The 22,012-nt window shown below is 54.4% G+C and overlaps 2 non-coding genes across 2 annotated transcripts; one reads left to right on the plus strand and one right to left on the minus strand.

Annotated features, from left to right (window-relative positions):
• Nucleotides 1–16,210: 16,210 nt before the first annotated feature.
• TRNAN-AUU lies at nt 16,211–16,284 on the minus strand. Its single transcript has one exon. It is a non-coding gene; the product is annotated as a tRNA-Asn (tRNA).
• Nucleotides 16,285–16,396: 112 nt separating this feature from the next.
• On the plus strand, nt 16,397–16,469 carry TRNAA-CGC. Its single transcript has one exon. It is a non-coding gene; the product is annotated as a tRNA-Ala (tRNA).
• Nucleotides 16,470–22,012: the final 5,543 nt, after the last annotated feature.

Consider the following 22,012-nt stretch of genomic DNA (forward strand, 5'->3'; position numbering starts at 1 on the left):
TGCTGACGATGGCTAGAAAAAAGGCTAGAGTCAATGACTGATGAGACCACAGAAGGGGAAGGGGAATGGCACCCCCACAGAAGGTCCTGGGTGCTCAGATGCCCCAGTTATTGCACCCTGGCCTGTCACAGAGAGAGAAAAGACCCAGCGGGACCCAGCCCCCCTACAGTGATCCCATGGACAAGAACCTGGCTGGGAGTGGGGTGAAGGTTCCCTCTGGGCAAAGGGGAGCTGAAATCCCTCAGTGTCCTGGAATTTAACCAACGGAAGCTTCAAACCCTGCACGGGTCTGGGCTGAGGTGCGTCAGCAGAAGGTTGGGCTGGACGGGGCGGCAGGTTTGTACAATTTTTGGTGGTGCCCAGAATGGGACCAAGTCCTGCCCCACCCCACCCCACTCCCACACAGGACCAGCTTTAGGCCGATTCTCCTGATTCCCCTGAATTGGGCCCCACCCCCAAGCCCTGGTACTGCGTACTGGCAAGAGCTGGTGCGCTGTATCAGGGTGGCCCGGCTTCCTCAGGGGGCAATTTAAAGGGCCTGGGGCTCCCAGCAGGGGCTGGGGTAGGGCTGCAGGGCGCTATTTAAAAAGTCCAGGGTTCCCATTGCTTCTACCGCCCCGGCCCTTTAAATAGCCCCCAGAGCCCCGCAGCTTCCCCAGGACTCCCTCAGCTATTTACAGGGACGGGGCAGTGGAAGCAGGGGAGCCCCGGGCCATTTAAATAGCCCCCAAGCCCCAGGCTGCTGCTGCTACCCCGGTGCTGAGGGAGAGAGGAGGGGGCACTTACCGTACAGGGTGGGCTGTACCCTCTGTACCTGCACCCCCTGCCCTGCCTGCACCAGCCCCTGCCTCCAGCCAGCCCCACACCCCCTGCCTGCAGCCAGCCCATCTCCAGCCAGCCCTGCACCCCCTGCCCTGCCTGCACCAGCCCCTGCATCCAGCCAGCCTCACACCTCCTGCCCTGCCTGCCCCAGCCCCTGCCTCCAGCCAGCCCCACACCTCCTGCCTGCAGCCAGCCCATCTCCAGCCAGCCCTGCACCCCCTGCCCTGCCTGCACCAGCCCCTGCTTCCAGCCAGCCCCAAACCCCCTGCTCTGCCCGCAGCCAGCCCATCTCCAGCCAGCCCTGCACCCCCTGGCCTGCATCCAGCCCCTCACCCCTGCCCTGACTGGAACAGTCCCTGCCTCCAGCCAGCCCCACACCTCCTGCCCTGCCTGCACCAGCCCCTGCCCACAGCCAGCCCGTCTCCAGCCAGCCCCACACCCCCTGCCCTGCCTGCACCAGCCCCTGTCTCCAGCCAGCCCTGCACCTCCTGCTCACAGCCAGCCCCTACTGCACATCCTGCCTGCACCAGCCCCGCACCCCCTGCAGCCAGCCCTGCACCCCGTCTCCAGCCAACCCCTGTCGTACCCCCTGCGGCCCTGCCTGAAGCCAGCCAGCTCCCCACACCCCCCTGCCCGCACCAGCCCTACACCACCGGCCCTGCAACTCCTGCCCTGCCTGCAGCCAGCCCCGCACCTCCTGCCCTGTCTCCAGCCAACCCCTGCTGCACCCCCCTGCCTAAAGCCAGCCAGTCCCGCACACCCCGTCTCCAGCCAGCCCTGAACCCCTTGCCCTGCCTGCAGCCAGACCCTACCTCCAGTCAGCCCCTGCCCTGCCTCCAGCCAGCCCCATGTCCACTGGTGCCCTGCAGTTCCCAGGGCAGTAACCCTGCTCACCTGCTTCAATGAGGGGGGCAGGGAGCAGCTGGAACCCACACATGTGCACACCGTAGGGTGACCAGACAGCAAGTATGAAAAATCAGGACAGGGGGTGGGGGTTATTAGGATCCTATATAAGAAAAAGTCCCAAAAATTGGGACTGTCCCTATAAAATCAGGACATCTGGTCACCCTAGCACACCCCCAGGGAGTGGCAGGGACCTACACATGTAAAACGGAATTCGTTTCTAGTTCAGGCCCATCTTTTTAAAAAAGAACTTTCGGTAGGGTTAACATACACCTGTATTTTCCTGGACATGTCAGGCTTTTTGATTCTTAAATCACTGTCTGGGAGGAATTTTTATTTAAAAATTTAAAAATTCCTCCTGGGAAAATACGGACGCATGGTAACGCTATTGGTACAAAAAATACATACTGTGGCACATCCCTTAAATCAGAACTTTTTATAGGCAACCGGTTCCTAAGGAATGAAAGTTTTTTTTATATATACATATATATATCTATATAAATTTTTAGTTATCCCTGCCGGGGCCCGGCTGAAAATGACTGCCCAGAGTTCGAGAACTATCCCTGCCCTGGCCGCGGCTGGGATTTAAAAGGCTCTGGGCTCCCCGCCGCGGTGGGCAGCCTGGAACCCTCTGATTCCCCGCCGGGGCTGGCGGCAGGCCGGGTCTAGGATTTGCCAGCTCCGGTGGACCTCCCTGCGGGAGGTCCACCGGGGCCATCTGCCGCCCTCCCCAGGATGCCGCCCCAAGCGGGTGCTTGGCCCGCTGGTGCCTGGAGCCGGCCCTGTCGAGGAGGCTCTTACCTTCTAAACAGGGATGGCTGTTTTCTAGTAAAATCAGGAAAAGGGAAGGAGAAAACTCGAAAGAGGTTCCTCCTGTCGCTCATGTCCGTGAACCCGAATACTCCCTCGGCCCTCAAAGAGAGACCTGGAGAAGGAGACTTGCTGAAGCAAAGCCACAGGGGTCTCTGAGGTTTCCCTGGCCCCTCGCCCCTCTCCTGCCTGGCTGATGTCAGCATCTCTCTGTGAGGTCACCACCTCCCCACCACTTTGACCAATAGTCTGAGGTCCTGCAAAAGGCCTTTGTGATGTCACTGCCACACCCCTCCCTTGCTGTGCTAATGTCCTGCCCCTGGCCAGGCACTGTGGAGGTTTGAGCTTCTCCCTGTGGATCACCCCACTCAAGGAACGTTCGTTCTAGGAAGCAAGCCGGCTAGACAGGAAAACATCAGATGCTGCTCCCAATGCTACACTCAGTTTTACAGAAATTAGTCGACTTGATGGTCAGAAGAGACCATTAGAGCATCTAATCTGACCCCCTGCATATCACAGGCCTCCTGTATGACACAATAGCTACTTTTGGAGCAAACACATTCCAGAAAGGCATCTAGTCTTCATTAAATGACATCAGGAGATGGAGAATCCACCACTTTCCTTGGTAGCTTGTTCCTGTGGTGAATCATCCTCATTGTTGAATATTTGTGCCTTAGTTGTAATATGAATTTGTCTCTTTTCACCTTCCAGCCATTGGGTCTTGTTATGCCTTTCTCTGCTCAATTAAAGAGCCCTTTAATACCCAATCTTTTCTCTCCATTAAGGCCCTTCAACACTTCAGTGAAGTCACTTTTCATTCATGAAGGACCCCCCGGCGCCAAATTGCCACCGAAGACCCAGAGCTGAAGAATCTCCGGGGGCCCAGGCCTCACGAGAGTTTTCCAGAGCCCCCAGAGTTAGTGAAGAACCCCGCTCCAGGAGCCCCAAAACACTCTTGTGGGGGCCCCTGCGGGGCCCAGGGCACATTGCCCCACTTACCCCCCACCCCGGGCAGCCCTGATGGGACCTGGAGCTACTGATATTTCAGGACTCCTGTGAGACTTTCAGCTGGTTGGTTTGCACTCTGCTCTCATTGCTTCCCTCTCGGGACTCTCTCTTCTTCTCCCTCTCTGCTGCTCTCCTCCCCTAGACATTGAACCCAGCCCTTGCTGCTGCTAACACCAACTGGCAGAAGAGCCTATAAGCCCCCTGCCTGAGGGGAGGCCAATGCATGTGGGGGGGCCAAAAGCAATATGATATTTTCTGTCTTATTCTCTATCCCTTTCTTAATGATTGCCAAGATTCTCTTTGCTTTTTTGACCATCGTTGCACACTGAGTGGATGTTCTCAGAGAACTATCCGCAGTGACTCCAAGATCTCTCTTGAGTGGCAACAACTATTTTTGGCCTCGTCATTTTATATGTATAGTTGGGATTATGTTTTCCAATGTGCATCACTTTGCATTTATCAACAAATCTGCCATTTTGTTGCCCTTTCACCCAGTTTTGTGACCTCTTTTTGTAACTCTTCGCAGGCTGCTTTGGACTTAACTTTCCTGAGTATTTTTGGATCATCTGCAAATTTAGCCACCTCGCTGTTTACCCTTTTTTCCAGATCATTTATGAATATGTTGAATAGCACTTGTCCCAGCCCCCCTGGGGGACACCACTATTGACCTCTCTGCATTTTGAAAACTGACCATTTATTCCTACCTTGTAACCAGTTATTTACCCATGAGAGGACCTTCCCTCTCATCCCATGAGAGTGTAATAGAGCAGAATAGGGCTTCCTTGGGAGGGGGAGTGAACTGAGAATATATCAGGGGGTCGTGCACATTTACTGTCCTGGTGAAAAAGTGTGTCTGATACTCAGTCTTTGCTGCTCCTGCCGGCTGTGACTGCTGAGGACATTTTCCTTCTCTGCTCCAGGGTCTCTCTTCTGCCAGAGTCTCAAAAAGTCAAGCTGCCCTGCAGACTATGGCAGAGCAGTTTGGTAATAGGCTGCAGGACTCACCACGTAAGAATGTAGCTGCTGTAGCACCTTGACTGTCCATGGGCCAAATCCTGCAGCCCTGGATAACCTCCCACTGATGGTGATGGGAATTGAACTTTTGTAACTAGCTGCTGATACCTGCGGTTTCAGCCATGGATTAAACTGGTAGCAAACACAGCTTCAGCCAAAGCAGTGAAGGATGTAAGTGAAAGAGCAAAGCTGGCCATCCGGGGAACTGCTGCAGTCCCGTAACCACAGCTTGACCTGCCAGTTCTTCCTTGCTGAACCTGGCTTTTGTGTCAGGCTCCTTTCTTTTATTTCTTCTCATGAAAAGGAAAGACCTCACTGCACAATCCTTGTAAGTGCTTGTTCAAGACACAGAGACCCTTCCTTGCAGCTAAGTTTTGGAAAGTGTTAAATGGTAAGTCTGGAGCTGATGGAAAGGTTACCATAACTCAGAGTTGAGCTGAAGCTGCTGTGACTGAAACTCAGAGCACTAATCAGTATCTGATCACGGCAGCTGGTGGGAGAAGCACATGTTAGAAGTCCTCTGTCAGCTCAGCTGTGGCTTTCTGTGCACAGAGCCAGCCTGCTCAAGGTCTGCAAGTCTTGAGGGAAATGGGGAACATTTTTATTTTGGAAGTTGAAGGTGTAGTCTTGGACCATCAAGTGGAGTGGTTGCAAATGCCCTGTTGGGGAAAGCACCATGGCTTAGTAGGCTAAAGCACCTGTCTAATAAACAGGAGATCTTGGGTTCAACTCCTAGTGGTGCCTTGTTCTATAGCTTTTGTCTCCTCTGCTCACATTTTCCTGTGTCTTCCTAGGCAACAGAAGAGACCTCCCTTGACAATCCAAGTAATTGCTTGTGAAGGAAAAGGCTTCTTTCCAGTGGAGCATTGGAGAGAATCAAATCCTCAGTCTGGTGTTGATGAAAAGGCTATTGGCATTGGCAAGGAGGTTGCTCCGGCTGCAATTTGCTGTGACAGGAGAGCCTGTGTCATGCACCCATGCGATTCGCTGGGGATATCTGTGCACAGAGCCCCTTCTAGAGGGTTCTCTGCAGGGCTTGCAGGAAATGGAGAATTACTGTCCTTTCACCTTTCATGTTAGTGTTGATGAAAAATGGAGCAGTTAGGGGAGAAGTCCTAAAGCGTGGCACCATGCCAGAGCTTGCCAAGAGAGCTGCTTGATAAAGAGCAGATTCAGGATCCAGCATCCAGTGCTGCCTTGCTGAATGTGCCTCCTCTTGTCACGTTTTGGTCAATCTTTTTTGTTAATGGAGAAGCCCGACTCTGGCTAGCTATACAAATGCTTGCAAAAGAAATGAGTCTTTTTGCTGACAACTGTCAAAAGGAGGCTTTGGATAAACATGGAAACAAGGTCAAGGTCACTGTAACTCATCTTGCATGTGCAGTTGTTGAAGCTATAAAGCAGAGCACTAAGCACAGTATTACCATGGCTGGTCATAGCGGGATCTCTGTGTGGTGGGATCCACGGGGTACAGTCCCAAACGGTGGAACTGCTCTGTTCTCTTCTCTCTCCAGCCTGGGCTGTGTCTTACAATGCTGCACTAGTGACAAGCAGCAAAACCCCCTCCATGTGCTGTGATGATTCAGCCAACAACATGCAGCAATGCACCCAAATAAGTGGCATGAATGCTCTATAAGCCACTCCTCAATTATACATAGAGAGACACCAGCATATCTCCCCAGCCCTCAGCCTTGCACCTCAGAAATGTACCGTCTTACATTGCTCAAAACCTCTTGAAAAGTGCAAGCTCATTAATTAATTCACCACTTCTTCAAAAAGAAAGTGAACATGCACCAGCCTTTTTAATCTGAGCAGCTTTCCCAAGCACTTTGGACAATTTCACAAGTAAGTATAAAACATTAAAATAAGTTTATTAACTACAGAAAGATAGATTGTAAGTGATTATAAGTGTTAGGCAGAGAGGTCAACGTTGGTTACATAAATGAAAATAGAATCTCAGTGTGACATTCTAGACCTTTGGGGGAACGGGCTGTAACCCCCATATTCCTCATTTTCATATAACCGTTATCTTACATATAAAGCATGACTTGTAAGGTATCGAGGGAAAGGATATGATCTGCTGAAAGTCATTTCTCTACCCATCTATGTATACCATTCATGCGTATGAAGTTATGAGAATTGTGCAGTATGGTTGTCACTATGCTGTAAGTTGGGGGAATCAGCCATCACCTGCAGGAGGCCACACACGGGGAATTGCTCAGCCTTGCTTGGAGAGACGCAGTGATGCTAACCTGACTCTGAAGAGGGCCACAAAACCAATGGGGAAGAAAGGACATGATAAAAGGAGAGACATTCGCTAAGCTTTATCTCTCTCTTCCACCTCCACCTACAGACACCACCACACCAAGCGACTGAAGAGCTGATCAAAGGGGAGACCCCGGCTGAAAAGCAACCAGCCAGCCTGTAGTGAGAAGCATCTAAGTTTATAAGGGCATTGAAAGGGTTAAGATCAGCTTAGAATGTGTTTTGCTTTTATTTCACGAAAACAGCCAGGAGTCCGGTGACACCTTAAGGACTAACAGATTTATTTGGGCATAAGTGTTCGTGGGTCAAAAGCCCACTTCCCCAGATGCATGGAGTGAAAACTGCAGATACAGGCATAAATATAGGGCTTGGCTACACTTACAAGTTGCAGCGCTGGTGGAGGCTTTCCAGCGCTGCAACAACACCCCGTCCACACTTGCAGGGCACAACCAGCGCTGCAACTCCCTGGTTGCAGCGCTGGCTGAAAACCCATCCCGGCAGGGGTATAAGGAGTGCAGCGCTGGTGATCCAGCGCTGCCCAGCAGGTGTGGACACTCACCAGCGCTTTACCTGTCCTCCAGGGAATAAGGAGGTATCCCAGAATTCCTGTTCAGCCACTCTGCACATCAGTTTGCACTCTACTGCTCTTGCCTCAGGTGACCCGCCCTGTAAATGCCCCGGGAAATTTAAAAATCTCCTTCCTGTTTGCTGCAGCCAGGTGTGGAGTGCAATCAGTTTTAATCAGTTACAGGTGACCATGCCTCCACGCGGCAAACGAGCCCCAGCATGGAGCACTGGTGAATTGCAGGACCTCATCAGTGTTTGGGGTGAGGCATCTGTTCAGGCACAGCTGCGCTCCGGCCGTAGGAATTACGATATCTTTGAGCAGATATCAAGGGCCATGCTGGATCGGGGCCATGATCGGGACGCAGTACAATGCAGGGTGAAAATTAAAGAGCTGCGGAGTGCCTATTACAAAGCCCGAGAGGGGAATCGACGATCCGGAGCTGCTCCCACGACCTGCCGTTTTTACAGGGAGATGGATGAGATACTTGGGGGTGACCCCACTGCCAATCCCAGGATAACGATGGACACTTCTGAGCAGGCTGGGGGACAGGAGGAGGAGGCGGAGGAGGCGGCGGAGGCGGAGGCGTGGGGGGGGGAGGAAACCGCGAGTGAAGCTCCTGGCATGGGGGAAGAAACCGCAGATTCCCTGGAGGCATGCAGCCAGGAGCTCTTCTCAAGCCAGGAGGAAAGCACCCAATCGCAGCAGCCAGCAGTTGCAGAAGGACAAGCAGAGGAGCGTGTTACCGGTAAGCGGCTTTTATTTTCTGGGTGAAATGTTTCTGGAGAGGAGGGGGGGTTATGGATGCATGCATGCCAGCCTCTAGATGTGGAATAGCCCGTTGATGTGGTCTATCACGTCGCGGTAATCTGCCTCAGTTATCTCAGCAAAAGCTTCATCCAGAGCGTGGGCAATATGCCTGCGCAGGTTTATAGGCAGAGCCACTGTGTCCCTTGTCCCAGTGACGGTGACGCGTCCGCGCCACTCTTCTGCCAGTGGTGGGGGGACCATTTCTGAACACAGGCAAGCCGCATAGGGTCCCGGGCGGAATCCACATTGCTCTAAAAGAGCCCCCCGCTGTTCCCTAGTGACTCGCAGTAGGGAAACATCTTCCAGGATTAAGTCCTGTGAAAAATGTTGGGAGACTCTTTAGTGAAGAGATAGGGAGATAAGATCACCCCTGCATCTGCATCTTCATTTCACTCAAACCCTCTAGCACTCCAGATTACCCGAAGCAACCAGCTCCCCTCTATCACCCAAGCCCCACTTCTCCCCATATAAGCACTGCTCACTCACCATGTCGTGGCTTCTGTAGTGTTATGCGTGTGGGTAAAAGAATGCTTAAATAAGAACTCACTCCCTCAGTGTAACAATTCATGTCTGGAGATAGTGGATACAATGCTGCCCGTGTTAAATGTTGTCATTTCTGTTTCTACAGTGACCTTGACTACTGGACTGCCCAGATGTTCAACATCACAGAGGCTTCAAAATTTGAGAAAAAATCCCCGAAAGAGCAAAGAAGACATGCTGAAAACTGTTCTTAATCAGTCTGCTCGAGAGAGTAAGGACTTGAAGGATTGGCGAGAGAAAGAAAGCAGGACACGCAAGAGAAATGCAGTGGCCAAGAGGAAAACCACGGAGCGGCTGCTAAGCATCCTGGAGCGCCAAGCGGAGTCTATAGAGTCACTCGTTGCCATGCAAGCAGAGCACTACCGTGCTACTCCCCCCACCCCCCGTCCTTTGTGCCTTGTGCCCCAATGTCAGCTCAAACCACCTTTCCCCAGCATCCAGGTTCTTACCACCACCAGCTGCCTCCAACACCTGTATGTTCCCCAACCAGCCCTGATACCTACCACCACCCTTACCCTCTGCATTCAACCCCCATCACCATGCAGTATATGAACCCTGAAGTGCAGGATTCATTAAACAGCAATCCAGACAGGGCATATGCAAACTTGTGACTGTACAGTTCACCAACCCACACCCCTGCCCTCTTGTGTTCATGAAATGTTGTGTGTCTGTCTGTCTGTCAAGGAAGTTTTTTTCTTTTCAATAAAACAATTCTTGGCTTTGAAAACAGTCTTTATTATAGCAGATAGTGAAAGATACCTTAGCCCAGTAAAGAAAGAGGCACTACAAATCATATTATTATTATGGATAATAGAATAACAGTGTAAGCAGTGCAATTCACTCCCATGCAAGGCAGCAAACATTATTGTTGGCTTTCAGCCTCAAATTCTTCCCTCAAGGCATCCCTAATCCTTGTAGCCCTGTGCTGGGCCTCTCTATTAGCCCTGCTCTCTGGCTGTGCATATTCAGCCTCCAGGACTTGAACCTCGGTGGTCCATGCCTCACTGAATGTTTCACCCTTCCCTTCACAAATATTATGGAGGGTACAGCAAGCGCATATAACCGCGGGGATGCTGCTTTCCCCCAAGTCTAGCTTCCCATACAAGCAACGCCAGCGGGCTTTTAAACGCCCAAAAGCACACTCCACAGTCATTCTGCACCGGCTCAGCCTGTAGTTGAACCGGTCCTTGCTCCTGTCAAGCTTCCCTGTATAGGGTTTCATGAGCCAAGGCAGTAACGGGTACGCGGGGTCTCCAAGGATCACAGTGGGCATTTCGACATCCCCTACTGTGATCTTCCTGTCTGGGAAAAAAGTCCCTGCCTGCATCTTCCTGAACAGGCCACTGTTCCGAAAGATGCGTGCATCATGCACCTTTCCAGGCCAGCCTGTGTAAATGTCAATGAAACGCCCGCGGTGATCCACAAGCGCCTGGAGAACCATAGAGAAATACCCCTTCCGATTAACGTACTCTGATGCCAGGTGGGGGGGGGCCAGAATAGGAATATGCATCCCATCTATTGCCCCTCCACAGTTAGGGAAACCCATGTGTGCAAAGCCATCCACAATGTCCTGCACGCTCCCCAGAGTCACGGTCTTTCTTAGCAGGATGCGATTAATTGCCTTGCAAACTTGCATCAAAACGATTCCCACGGTCGACTTTCCCACACCAAACTGGTTCCCGACCGACCGGTAGCTGTCTGGAGTTGCCAGCTTCCAGATTGCAATAGCCACTCGCTTTTCCACCGTCAGGGCAGCTCTCAATCTTGTGTCCTTGCGCCGCAGAGTGGGGGCGAGCTCAGCACAAAGTCCCATGAAAGTGGCTTTTCTCATACGAAAGTTCTGCAGCCACTGCTCGTCATCCCAGACTTCCATGACGATGTGATCCCACCACTCAGTGCTTGTTTCCCGAGCCCAAAAGCGGCGTTCAACGGTGCTGAGCATTTCCGTAAATGCCGCAAGCACTTTAGTGTCACACGCGGCAGGCAAATCCATATTGATATCATCGTCGGAATCCTCACTGTCACTTTGGAGCTGAAGGAATAGCTGGACTGCCAAACGTGTTGTGCTGGTGACACTCATCAGCAGAGTCCTCAGCAGATCGGGCTCCATTTGCCACAGAAATCGCGATTCACACAGAGAGTAACAGAAAGACACTCACAATGGCGCCAAACGCTGCTGGAAAGAGTGAATGCTGGGATGTGAAGCGATGCACCACGGGGCGCTGGCAAACAGGAAGCGGAATGACCCGCACACTTCCTTCCCCTTCCCACAATACTCAGCGCCAAAACGGCGCCAAAACGGGACGAGGTGCTCTGTGGGATAGCTGCCCACAATGCACCTCTCAATACAGCGCTGGAAAGTGCTGCAAGTGTGGCCACACTGCAGCGCTGGTAGCTGTCAGTGTGGCCACACTCCAGCGCTGGCCCTTCCACAGCTGCATGACCAGCGCTGTAACTCCCAGCGCTGCAACTTGTAAGTGTAGCCAAGCCCATATATTGGAACATGACATGAAGGGAGTTACCTTACAAAGGGAGAACCAGTGTTGAAGGCCAATTCAGTCAGGGTGGATGCGGTCCACCCCTAATAATTGATGGGGAGGTGTCAATACCAAGAGAGGGAAAATTGCTTTTGTAGTGAGCCAGCCACTCCCAGTCCCTATTCAAGCTCAAATTAATGGTGTTAAGTTTGTAAATAAATTGTAACTCTGCAAATTCTCTCTGAAGTCTGTTTTTGAAGTTTTTTGAATGGCTACTTTTAAATGTTAATGAATGTGTGAGTGAATATGTAAATGGATTGTTGTTTGAGCAAGTCCCATATGGTGTAGTGGCCAGGATTCCTGGTGTTTTCATGCAGGCAGCCTGGATTCAATTCCCAATGTGGGAACAGTCCAGAGCTTTTGCTCAGAGGGGAGGCAGGAAATGAAAGGAATGGGAAGGGATCTGGCCAGCAGGGGAGTTGGACAGTGTTGGGAGGGGATCCCAGAAGTGGGAGTGGGGGGCAGAGCTCTGAGGGGAGATCAGGGAAGGATCCCAGCAGTGTGGGAAGTGGGCAGCATGGAGAGTCCAGGCCTGGCATGGGGAGTGGGAAGAGGGAATGTGTCCCTCTAAACTCACCAAGGGCAGACTAGGCAGGCTTGAAAGAATTACGTGTTTGTTGGTAAATGTCAATTTCAGTGTAAACACACAACCCAATGGCAAAATATTTCCATCGATAATAATCAAAATTGACAGATGGGCAAGTAAGAAACATGCTGCTTGAGAACGTGTCCTGTTCTAATCCTATAGGGGTCCCTTCTGCCTTAGGCACCACCATGTGGGTGTTTCATTTCCCTCCCCATTTTCACACAGAGACACAATTTCCTTGGCATGGATCCACGAACAGCAAAACCTCCCTGTGTCTCTTGTCTGAGCCAGGACATTCGATTCCATTGAAACCTTCTTTCCTGCAATGGCAATGGTCAGACAGAGGGGATGCGGCCACCTTCAACCCCCGCCCCCCGGCAGTGAGATATTCCCTCTCCTCTTCATGCTGCTGTTGTTATTCCATGAGTCATCAAGGATAGAATAAAAAGCTAAGTTTACTCCAGGATGAGGAAAGAAAGAAGCCACCAACTCCCTGAAAAATCTCAGTGCCCAGAGAAAACCTGCCCTGCTATTGCAATCACAGAGGTGCTGGTGATACGATGGGAAAAGGGACTGTCTGAATTGCCAAGGCAGGAAATGAACAATCTACAGCAACATCATTAACCACAGACACACTCTAGCCATGCTCCAGCCAGTAGGGAAATGGGCAGGAATTCTTGCTGTTCAGCCATGGCCACATGTAGAGAGGTGCACAGCAGTGAGTGTGCTGGGGAAGCTGGTCTGAGCAAACAATTGGAAATGACCCTTCAGTGGGAACAGAACCAGAGTGTAGAAAGGCCCCTGTGTTAAGTGGTTGTGACTGAGGACTTAGGGAGCTGGACTAGAAAACCATGGGTGTTTTTCTGTGGAGGCTTGATTCTTGCCAGCTAGGCAAGGCTGGTGTATGGTGTCTCCATGGCTGCACTTTCAGTGTCTGATCCCCCAAAGAGATAAGTCTAGACGTATTCAGAGGCTAAGGACAAGTCAAAAATTCAAACATTGAGTCTATGCTGCTGCAGCTCAGTAATGGAGATGCTCTATGCCAGGATTTCTCAAACTTCCTTTCACTACAACCCCCTTCTGCCAAAAAACGTACTGCATGGTCCCTGGGAAGGGAGGTGGAAGGATTACAAGGGTCAATTAAAAGTGGAAAGTCAGAAGCAGCACTTGCCTGCCTCAATATATGGTATTATATTTTGTTGCACCTGTTGTCACAAAGTGGGAATGTTCTTAATATTTTCTCTGAATACTGTGTGGGTGCCTCAGTTTCCCCTGCAAGATGCCAACTGAAGGTGTTGGGGACAAAGAGAACAGGTGGCCTCCTTGTCCGGAAAAAACACAGAGATCAGAGGAGGGAGTGTCAGTTTGGAGCTGGCTGGGGAAATGGGGAGAGACCCAGAACTTGGTTCTGGGCTCCCCACCCCTCAAGAGGGACCTGACAGAGGGGTTCTGTTTTCTGTACCAACAAGCTCTGTTTAAACTGTGTTCCCGTCATCTAATAAACCTTCTGTTTTACAGTCTGGCTGAGAGTCACATCTGACTGCGGAGTTGGGGTGCAGGGACCTCTGGTTGCCCAGGACCCACCTGGGCAGACTCGCTGTGGAAAGCGCACGGTGTGGAAGGGCATGCTGAATGCTCCGAGGTCAGACCCAGGAAGGTGTAAGCTTCTTGCCCTGGAGACAGTCTGCTCCGAGAGAGGAGGCTCCCCCAGAGTCCTGACTGGCTTTGTATGGAGTTGTTCCAAAGCATCCCAGCATCCCCTTCCAAACCATGCGCTTCCCAGAAGTCCGCACAGGCACTGACACTCCCTCCTCTGGCCTTTGTCTCTTTTCCAGGCATTAGGAGGCCACCCGATCTCTCTGTTCTCCAACACCTTCAGTTGGCACCTTGCAGGAGAGTGGCCCAGGCCATCAGTTACCAGGAGACAGGGTTGCGGCCATTCTCTGTGCAGCCGGCATCACACTGGCCCTCTAGGGCTCTACAACAATCACACCCCCTTATCCCACCATCTAGATCCTTGAGAAATGCAGAGAGGAAACTGAGGAACCCACACAGTATTCAGAGAAAACATTAAGCACATTCCCACTTTGTAACACCTGTATACGACTAGTTATATACTTTAAAGGGGTGTAAAATAGTCAAGTATCGTGCTAAACACAATGATACGCCAACCTGACCACCAAATTTAAGTTGCATGTTTTTCCCCTCAGGTGAGGGTTCTGGGATGGGGCTGGGGATCAGGGGTACACAGTGCAGGAGCGTGCTCAGTGCTGGGAGTGCAGGCTTTGGGGTGGGGCAGGGCTGAGGATGAGGAACTTGGGGTGCAGACAGGCTGCCCCAGGGCTAGGGCCAGAGAGGACTCCCCATCACCACCACTGGCAGCAGCAAGCTCCAGGGGAGGGACCCCTCCTCTCCCCCCCTGCCCCCCGCAGCGCACACACTCTGCACCACAGTCACTGCACATGCTCCTAGGGCCCCTCTCAGGTCCAGAAAGCTCACTCACCTCCCCTATGATTGGTACGGGGTGGGGGTTGCCATAACAGGTGGCCTTCCATCTTGCTGCCCCTCATCATAACTTCACTGTGGATGGGGGATGGGGCTGCCCCTTGCCCAGCATGGGGCAGAAGTGGGGTAGGCAGAGTGGTGGCTATGGCGGGGGGGGGGAGCAGGGTGTCATAAAATTCACCCAAGCCCCAGCTGCTCAGGTCTAGGAAGCCTCCCTCTCCCATCCCTCCTGTGGCGGGTGAGTCGGTGGGTGCTGGGGGAGAGGGCATTGCCTTCACATGTGGCTTCCTGCCTCCCCTGTGCAGCCTGCTGCCCCTCACCATAGCTTCACTGGGGGACAGTGGGAGGGGATGGGGCTGCCCCTTCCCCAGCATTGGGCAGGAGTGGGGGCTGGGGCAGGGGGGGAATCATAGGGTCAAACACTCACGGAAGCCCCAGCAGCTGCTAAGGTGAGTGATGTCCATCTCCTGGCCGGAAGTCCCCTTCCCGTCTCCTCCAGGTAGGGGCAGGGGACGGGAGGGCTGCGAAGCACAGCCCTCTGATTCCCGCCGCGGCTGGGATTTAAAGGGCTCTGGGCTCCTGCGGCTGTGGGCAACCCAGAGCCTTTTAATTCCTTGCCGCCGCTGGGATTTAAAGGGGCGAAACCTAGCTCCAAATATTGGTGGAGCAGAGGCCCTGACTGTGAATATTCCTTTAGCCCCAGGAGCCCATATAAGTTGGTGGCCATGCCGATGCCAGGCACTTCAGAGGCAATGGCCAGAGCAGGCAATCGTCAAGTGATCTATCCCTGCGTTGTCTTCTGAAGTTGGGTGCTTGTTTTTTGGGCTAACTCTCAGCCCAGACAAACTCCAGGGAGGGAGCGTTGCTGTTTGTGCCGAGGAGCGTGGCTGGGACTCGGACCCCCTTCCCCAGCTCTGGGTAGCACCCGCCCCCCGCCATTTCAGGCTGTGGTCTGCTTAAGGCCACAGAGCCCTTGCCTTTTTTTGCCCGGTGCCTGAGAGTCAGGCCAGCTGCGGGGAATTAGCTCAAGTGGCAGAGCGCTCGCTTTGCATCCGAGAGGTAATGTGGGGCGATGCCCTCATTTTCCGAGCCTGTCGACTAAGGGCTCCTGATGAGCGTGGTGGACGGGAGAGCCGGCCATCTGACTTTTGGCCTTGCTGCCAGTCAGAGTGCCATGCCTGTGTCTTCCCAGGGCCAGCTCCCGTGAGGCGCGCATAACTTGGGAGGAAAGGGGTAGAAGAGAAAGCAAGTGAAGCTGACTTCGAGTGGTGGTGCCCCTGGGCGGAGTGGTCCTCCTGCTCCTTCCTGTCAGAGGTGTGGGCTTCAGTGTGGGCTTGAGGGGTCTGGCTGTGGGAGGTGGGAGGATGGTGTCCAGGGAAGTCCCAAAGGTCACCCTGCGCCGGCGGAGTGTGAAGCCTCTCCCCTAGGTTGGGGTGCCGAGGATTAAGCCTTCCTCTGTGGCTTGGGCTGGGGAGTGTGATCTGGCGTCGGGTACATTTGGGTGGAGCTGGCGGCCGGCAAGAATTCGGGCCATCAGGTCAACCCTCTGTGGACAATGGGGGCGAGCCGGCAGGCCTGCGATTTTGGCTTCGCGGGTGGGCAGCTCAAGCCTGGCCTCCTATGAGCCTGGAAGGCAGCCGGCAGGGCTCACCTGTCTCCTCCCCAGGCCCAAGTTCCTTTCAGGAAGCAGGTGGAGCAAGGACCCAGGGAAGGGAGCCCGGTCCTGCCCAGCGTCTGCGCCCAGCAGGGCTCTTGCCCGCTCCTGGCCCACCTGGTTTTGGCCTCTGCCACCCCTAGCAGTCAGCCAAAAGAGCAGAGACCACCTTCTTCCTCCCACACCCAGAGTGGCCAGCATAGGGCTTGAACCCATGACCTTGGCATTAATAGCACCACACTCTAACCAGCTGAGCTAGCCGGGCTACAGAAAGTCCTCCCTTGCCTGACCCTTTTGGAAGGAGTCACCGGCTGGCGCGGGGACCGATGTGGCCTCCGTTATCAAATGGATGGATCGAGACACCACCTGCCAAGGTAGGGGAATTAGCTCAAGTGGTAGAGCGCTCGCTTCGCATGCGAGAGGCAGCGGGATCAATGCCCGCATTCTCCAGCAGCAAGGCAGCCGCGGGGCTGTCTCTTGCCCTTCTTTTAGAAGCCATGGACAGTCAGCCGGCTCAGCTTCTCCAGTGGCCTCCATCCCTCTCCCCGCTTGGCCTCCCAAAAAGACAGCCCTTGCGGAGCACAAAGCTCTTCCTCCCCGGCCTTTCTCCCCCTTGCGCTGACTGGGAGGCTGGAGACAGCTGGGGGAAGTTAGCTCCAATGGAAGAGCAGGGGAGAAGTAGTCAGACCCATACACACATTCTCCAGCCTGCTCTGCTGTGCTCTGCTGTGCTGGGCTCTAGTGGGGGACCTGCACCTTTCTTTCTGAGCTCTCACTGGAGCACAATCCCTTTCCTCCTCCCTCCCTGCTAGTCTACGCCAAGCTCATTGGCCGGGAGGGAGAGCCACTCAAAAACAGAATTACTCACATCCCAGGGGTCCATGAAGGGAATGAGGAGATGGGCGGGGTGGCTCGCGATACCAGCTCAGCTGAGACCGTGAGACCTCGCAGCCTCCTGATCTCAGGCAGCATGGCAGCCGTGGAGCAGAGCAGGGCACGCAGACAGCTTGGAGACAGCCAAAGCGGGGAAGGGCTGCGTTGGTCTGGAAGAGGGAGTCGGTGGCTGTCTATCCTGGTGGAGGCAGGGTCGCTTTGCTGTATGCTGGGCCAGGGGCCAGGGAGTCTGCTAGAGTTGCTGAGCTGGGCCTGCTCCTGGCTTTGCTTGGGTTAGAGGAAAATGGTGAAGATAGGAACGGCCCTCCTGGGTGAGACCGATGGTCCATCTAGGCCACTATCCAGTCTTCTGACAGTAACCGATGCCAGGCGCTTCAGAGGCAATGGCCAGAGCAGGCAATTGTCAAGTGATCTATCCCTGTGTTGTCTTCTGAAGCTTGGTGCTTGTTTCAGGGGCTAACTCTCAGCCCAGACACACTCCAGGGAGGGAGCGTTGGTGTTTGTGCCGAGGAGCGTGGCTGGGACTCGGACCCCCTTCCCCAGCTCTGGGTAGCACGCCCCCCTCCCTCCCTCCCATTTCAGGCTGTGTTCTGCTTAAGGCCACAGAGCCCTTGCCTTTTTTTGCCCGGTGCCTGAGAGTTAGGCCAGCTGTGGGGAATTAGCTCAAGCGGCAGAGCGCTCACTTTGCATGCGAGAGGTAGTGGGGGGCGATGCCCGCATTCTCCGAGCCTGTCGACTAAGGGCTCCTGATGAGCGTGGTGGACGGGAGAGACGGCCATCTGACTTTTGGCCTTGCTGCCCGTAGCGGTCAGGCCGAAAAATCAAAAGCCATCCTCCCCAGGCCCACAGCCACCCAGGGGCTCCTCTGCACCATCTTGCCTGAGCCGGTGGAAGTGGAGCCTGGAACTGAGCTGATGCGCTGAGGGTTATTTGCTCTGCGCGCTTCACATGGAGGTTAAAACACGGGGCACAGATCTTTGAGCACAACCCACGTCCTGAGGAATGGGCGGGGGCTGCATAAAGAAAGACCGGCTCTCCCTGGCGGGGCTGCAGCGGCTCTTCACAGGGGCAGTCCCACTGGCAATTCGTACCATTGTTTTGAAAGCCTCCTTTCCTGGCCTGGCTCCCCTCCCTTTAGGGAGACTGGTAACCCCAAACTTCCCAGAAACCAGCATAGCGAGGCCAACCTGAGCACAGACACCTGCTCAGTACACTGGGGTGCAGCCCTGAACTCCGGCAATCAGCTACACTCAGCTGCCCACCCAACAAGCGTTACACGGAAGAGCCTTCATGCCCCGCGTGTTCAGGTCCCTCCCAGCACCAGCTTTAAACTCCGCTGCTCAGTTCTAAGCCTTGGCCACACGGGGGCAGCCTGGAGCTCAGCCAACGCCTCCCGTTGCTGGTTTCATTTCCCGCTCCTCGTGGCAGGTTCACACCCCGCAGGCAGATCTCTGAATCGGAGCCGAACCATTCCCCAAATCCAGCGCTTTAGCAGCAGCTTTGCTAGGAAAGCGCTGACGTCCCCAAGTAAAGTAAGAGCCAGAGCGCTGTGTCCAGGACCTTCCATTGGGCCCCTCACCGTAGTGTCTGTCAGGCGCAAGGAGAAACCAGGGAAATGTTTTCATGGCGTTTAAGGGCAGAAGGGGTCATTAGCTCAGCTAGTCTGACCCCCGAATAACACAGAATTACACCATGACACGTATTGATCCCACAGACCTTAGACAGATAAAAGCGTTTCAGCCCTCAGGAAGGAGGCTAAACTGGGTGCCAGAGGCAGTGAACCAGGGCCCCCCAAGGCAATGGCAGGGAGCTGACGAGGTGAAATATGCCCCGATGATCCCAGCAGGCGACCCACCCCCATGCTGCAGAGGTGGGAGTCCCTGTTCCTCCTGCCCTTAAGAATCTCTGGTGGTAAGTGGGTCCCCCCAGTTCCCCAGATAAGAATCCTCCATGTGATTTCCCTGGCTTCACCTCCAGATAAGAACATTGTGCGGAGGGAGTGGGAGGAAGGTTGTCTGGCAGATCTGTAAAGGGGGACTGTGTCTCCCTGTCTGACCCAGGCTCCTTGGAGGAAGTGATCTCAGTGTGTCTGGCTGTCTCCATTCCTCCCACCCGTAAGAATCCCTGGTGTGTGGGTGCACCCTAGACCATTAAGGATCTCTGGGGGGTGGGTGTCTCTCTCCCCTAGTCAGGATCTCTGGGGTGTGGCTGTATAAAAAGAGACTTTGACTCAGCCAGGCTGGGCTGCCATCATGGAACAGACCAGGTCCTTCTGTGGGGGGTTTGCGTTCCTCCAAGGCCGTGATCTCAGTGTGTGTGGGTGTCCCTGTCCCTTCAACCCTTAACAATCCCTGGTGCGTGGGTGCGCTGGGCCCCATTACAATCCCCTCTGTCTTACCCCCATGAGGGATCCGGTGGATGTGGGTGTTCTCCATGCTACCGGGGGTGTCTGGTGCCCCTGTCCCTCCTGGTTAATAGTGAATTGTGTGGGTGACCCCCCGCCCGTTAAGGATCCGTGTTGTGTGGATGCCCCCGTTCTTCTCATTAAGAATGGTGCAACGGAGCATATGGGTGTCCCCCCCACCCCATGAACTAGCTCCCGTGTGTGGTTCCCCTGCCCCCATCCAGGCTCTGTGGTGTGTGGGTGTCGCTGTTCCTCTTTTCAAGATCTGTGTTGCTTGGGTGCAAGTCAGATTCCCCAGCGTGTGGGTTCACCCATCCCCCCATCCAGGCTCTGTGGGGTAGGGGTATCTAAAAAGAGACCGTGTCTCACTGTCTTGCCCAGGCTACACTGCAGGGGCTATTCACAGGTGCGATCCCACTACTGATCAGCACAGGGGTTGCTGCTTCAATGTTCACTTTGGGGAGGGAGTTGGCTGCACTCAGAGATCTGCCCGCGGGTTACAATCTGAGATCCGAAGGGTCGAACGCAAACAGCGTTTAGATGGGACCGTTAGTGCCGCCCCCGTGTGGCCAAAGATTAGAACTGACGAGCAGAGTTTACAGCTGGAGCCTGGGACGCCCCTGAACAAACTGGGCAAAAAGCCTCTCGCGTGGGATCCTCGCTGTGCAGCAGGAGGCGGAGGGAAGCTGATTGTCAGGGCTCAGGGCAGCTCCCTGCCATGCTGAGCCGGTGTCTGTGCTAAGCTCGGCATCGAACAGGTGATTCTGGGCAGTTCGGGGTCCCCGGGCTCCCAAAGGGGGGTGAAGCAGGTCACCCCTGGAGCAGGTTAAAGCTGCAGGGTGACAGTGGGGTTGCTGCCCCTGTGAACAGCTGCTGTAGCACCGCCTGGGCAGGACAGGGAGAGCCAGTTATACCCCCCCCCCAGCCTGTATCGGGGGATGGGAGCACTCACACCCTGGGGTCCCACCCACCAGAGATCTTCTAGCGGGGGAGAGTGGCACCCACACACCCAGGGTCTTGTGGGGGGTGACCAGGGCATCCACACTCCGGGATCCTCTGCAGAGGGACGGACACCCACACAGCCAGGATTCTGTATGGGGGGCAGAGGTACCCGGACACCTGGGCGGGGGAAAGAGGCACCGAAACATCCGGGATCTTACCTGGGAGGACAGCGGCGCCTGCAGCTCGACATGAGACGGGGGCGGGGGGAGCAGGAGCATTTCCCAGTTCCAGGCTGTCCCCGTCTGGCCCAGGCACAGAGCTCACAAGCAGAGTTTAAAGCAAAACAAGCTGGGCCCTGTGGCTGGTGCCTGTGATCCCAGCTCCTGGGGAGGCTGAGGCTGGTGGATCGCTTGAGCTCAGGAGTTCTGGGCTGCAGGGCGCTGTGCCGATCGGGTGTCCGCACTAAGTTTGGCATCAATATGTTGATCCCGGGGAAGCTTGGGGTCCCCAGGTTGCCTGAGGGGGGGTGAACCAGCCCAGGTCAGAAACGGAGCAGGTCAAAACTCCTGTGCTGATCAGTAGTGGGGTTGCGCCTGTGAATAGCCCCTGCAGCGTAGCCTGCGCAAGACAGTGAGACACGGTCTCTTTTAAGACACCCCCCCCCCGCGCAGAGCCTGGATGGGGGGATGGGAGCACCCAAACGCTGGGGATTCTGACTTGGGGGGAGGGATGCCCCCCTGCCACAAGGATCTTAAAAAGAGGAACAGCGACACCCACACACCACAGAGCCTGGATGGGGGCAGGGGAACCACACACGGGAGCTAGTTCATGGGGTGGGGGACACACCCATATGCTCCGTTGCACCATTCTTAATGAGAAGAACGGGGGCATCCACACAACACGGATCCTTAACGGGCGGGGGGACACCCACACACTCCACTGTTAACGCGGAGGGACAGGGGCACCAGACACCCCCTGTAGCATGGAGAACACCCACATCCACCGGATCCCTCATGGGGGTAAGACAGAGGGGATTGTAATGGGGCCCAGCGCACCCACGCACCAGGGATTGTTAAGGGTTCAAGGACCAGGGACACCCACACACACTGAGATCACGGCCTTGGAGGAACGCAAACCCTCCACAGAAGGACATGGTCTGTTCCATGATGGCAGCCCAGCCTGGGTGTGTCAAAGTCTCTTTTTATACAGCCACACCCCAGAGATCCTGACTAGGGGAGAGAGACACCCACCCACCAGAGATCCTTAATGGTCTAGGGTGCACCCACACACCAGGGATTCTTACGGGTGGGAGGAATGGAGACAGCCAGACACACTGAGATCACTTCCTCCAAGGAGCCTGGGTCAGACAGGGAGACACAGTCCCCCTTTACAGATCTGCCAGACAACCTTCCTCCCACTCCCTCCACACAATGTTCTTATTTGGAGGTGAAGCCAGGGAAATCACATGGAGGATTCTTATCTGGGGAACTGGGGGGACCCACTTACCACCAGAGATTCTTAAGGGCAGGAGGATCAGGGACTCCCACCTCTGCAGCATGGGGGTGGGTCACCTGCTGGGCTCATCTGGGCATATTTCACCTCGTCAGCTCCCTGCCATTGCCTTGCGGGCCCCTTGTTCGCTGCCTCTGGCACCTCCTTCTGAGGGCTGAAACGCTTTGATCTATCTAAGGTCTGTGGGATCAATACGTGTCATGGTGTAATTCTGTGTTATTCGGGGGTCAGACTAGCTGAG

Source organism: Mauremys mutica, unplaced genomic scaffold (genome assembly GCF_020497125.1).
Source record: "Mauremys mutica isolate MM-2020 ecotype Southern unplaced genomic scaffold, ASM2049712v1 Super-Scaffold_100163, whole genome shotgun sequence".
Taxonomy (NCBI): Eukaryota; Metazoa; Chordata; order Testudines; family Geoemydidae; genus Mauremys; species Mauremys mutica.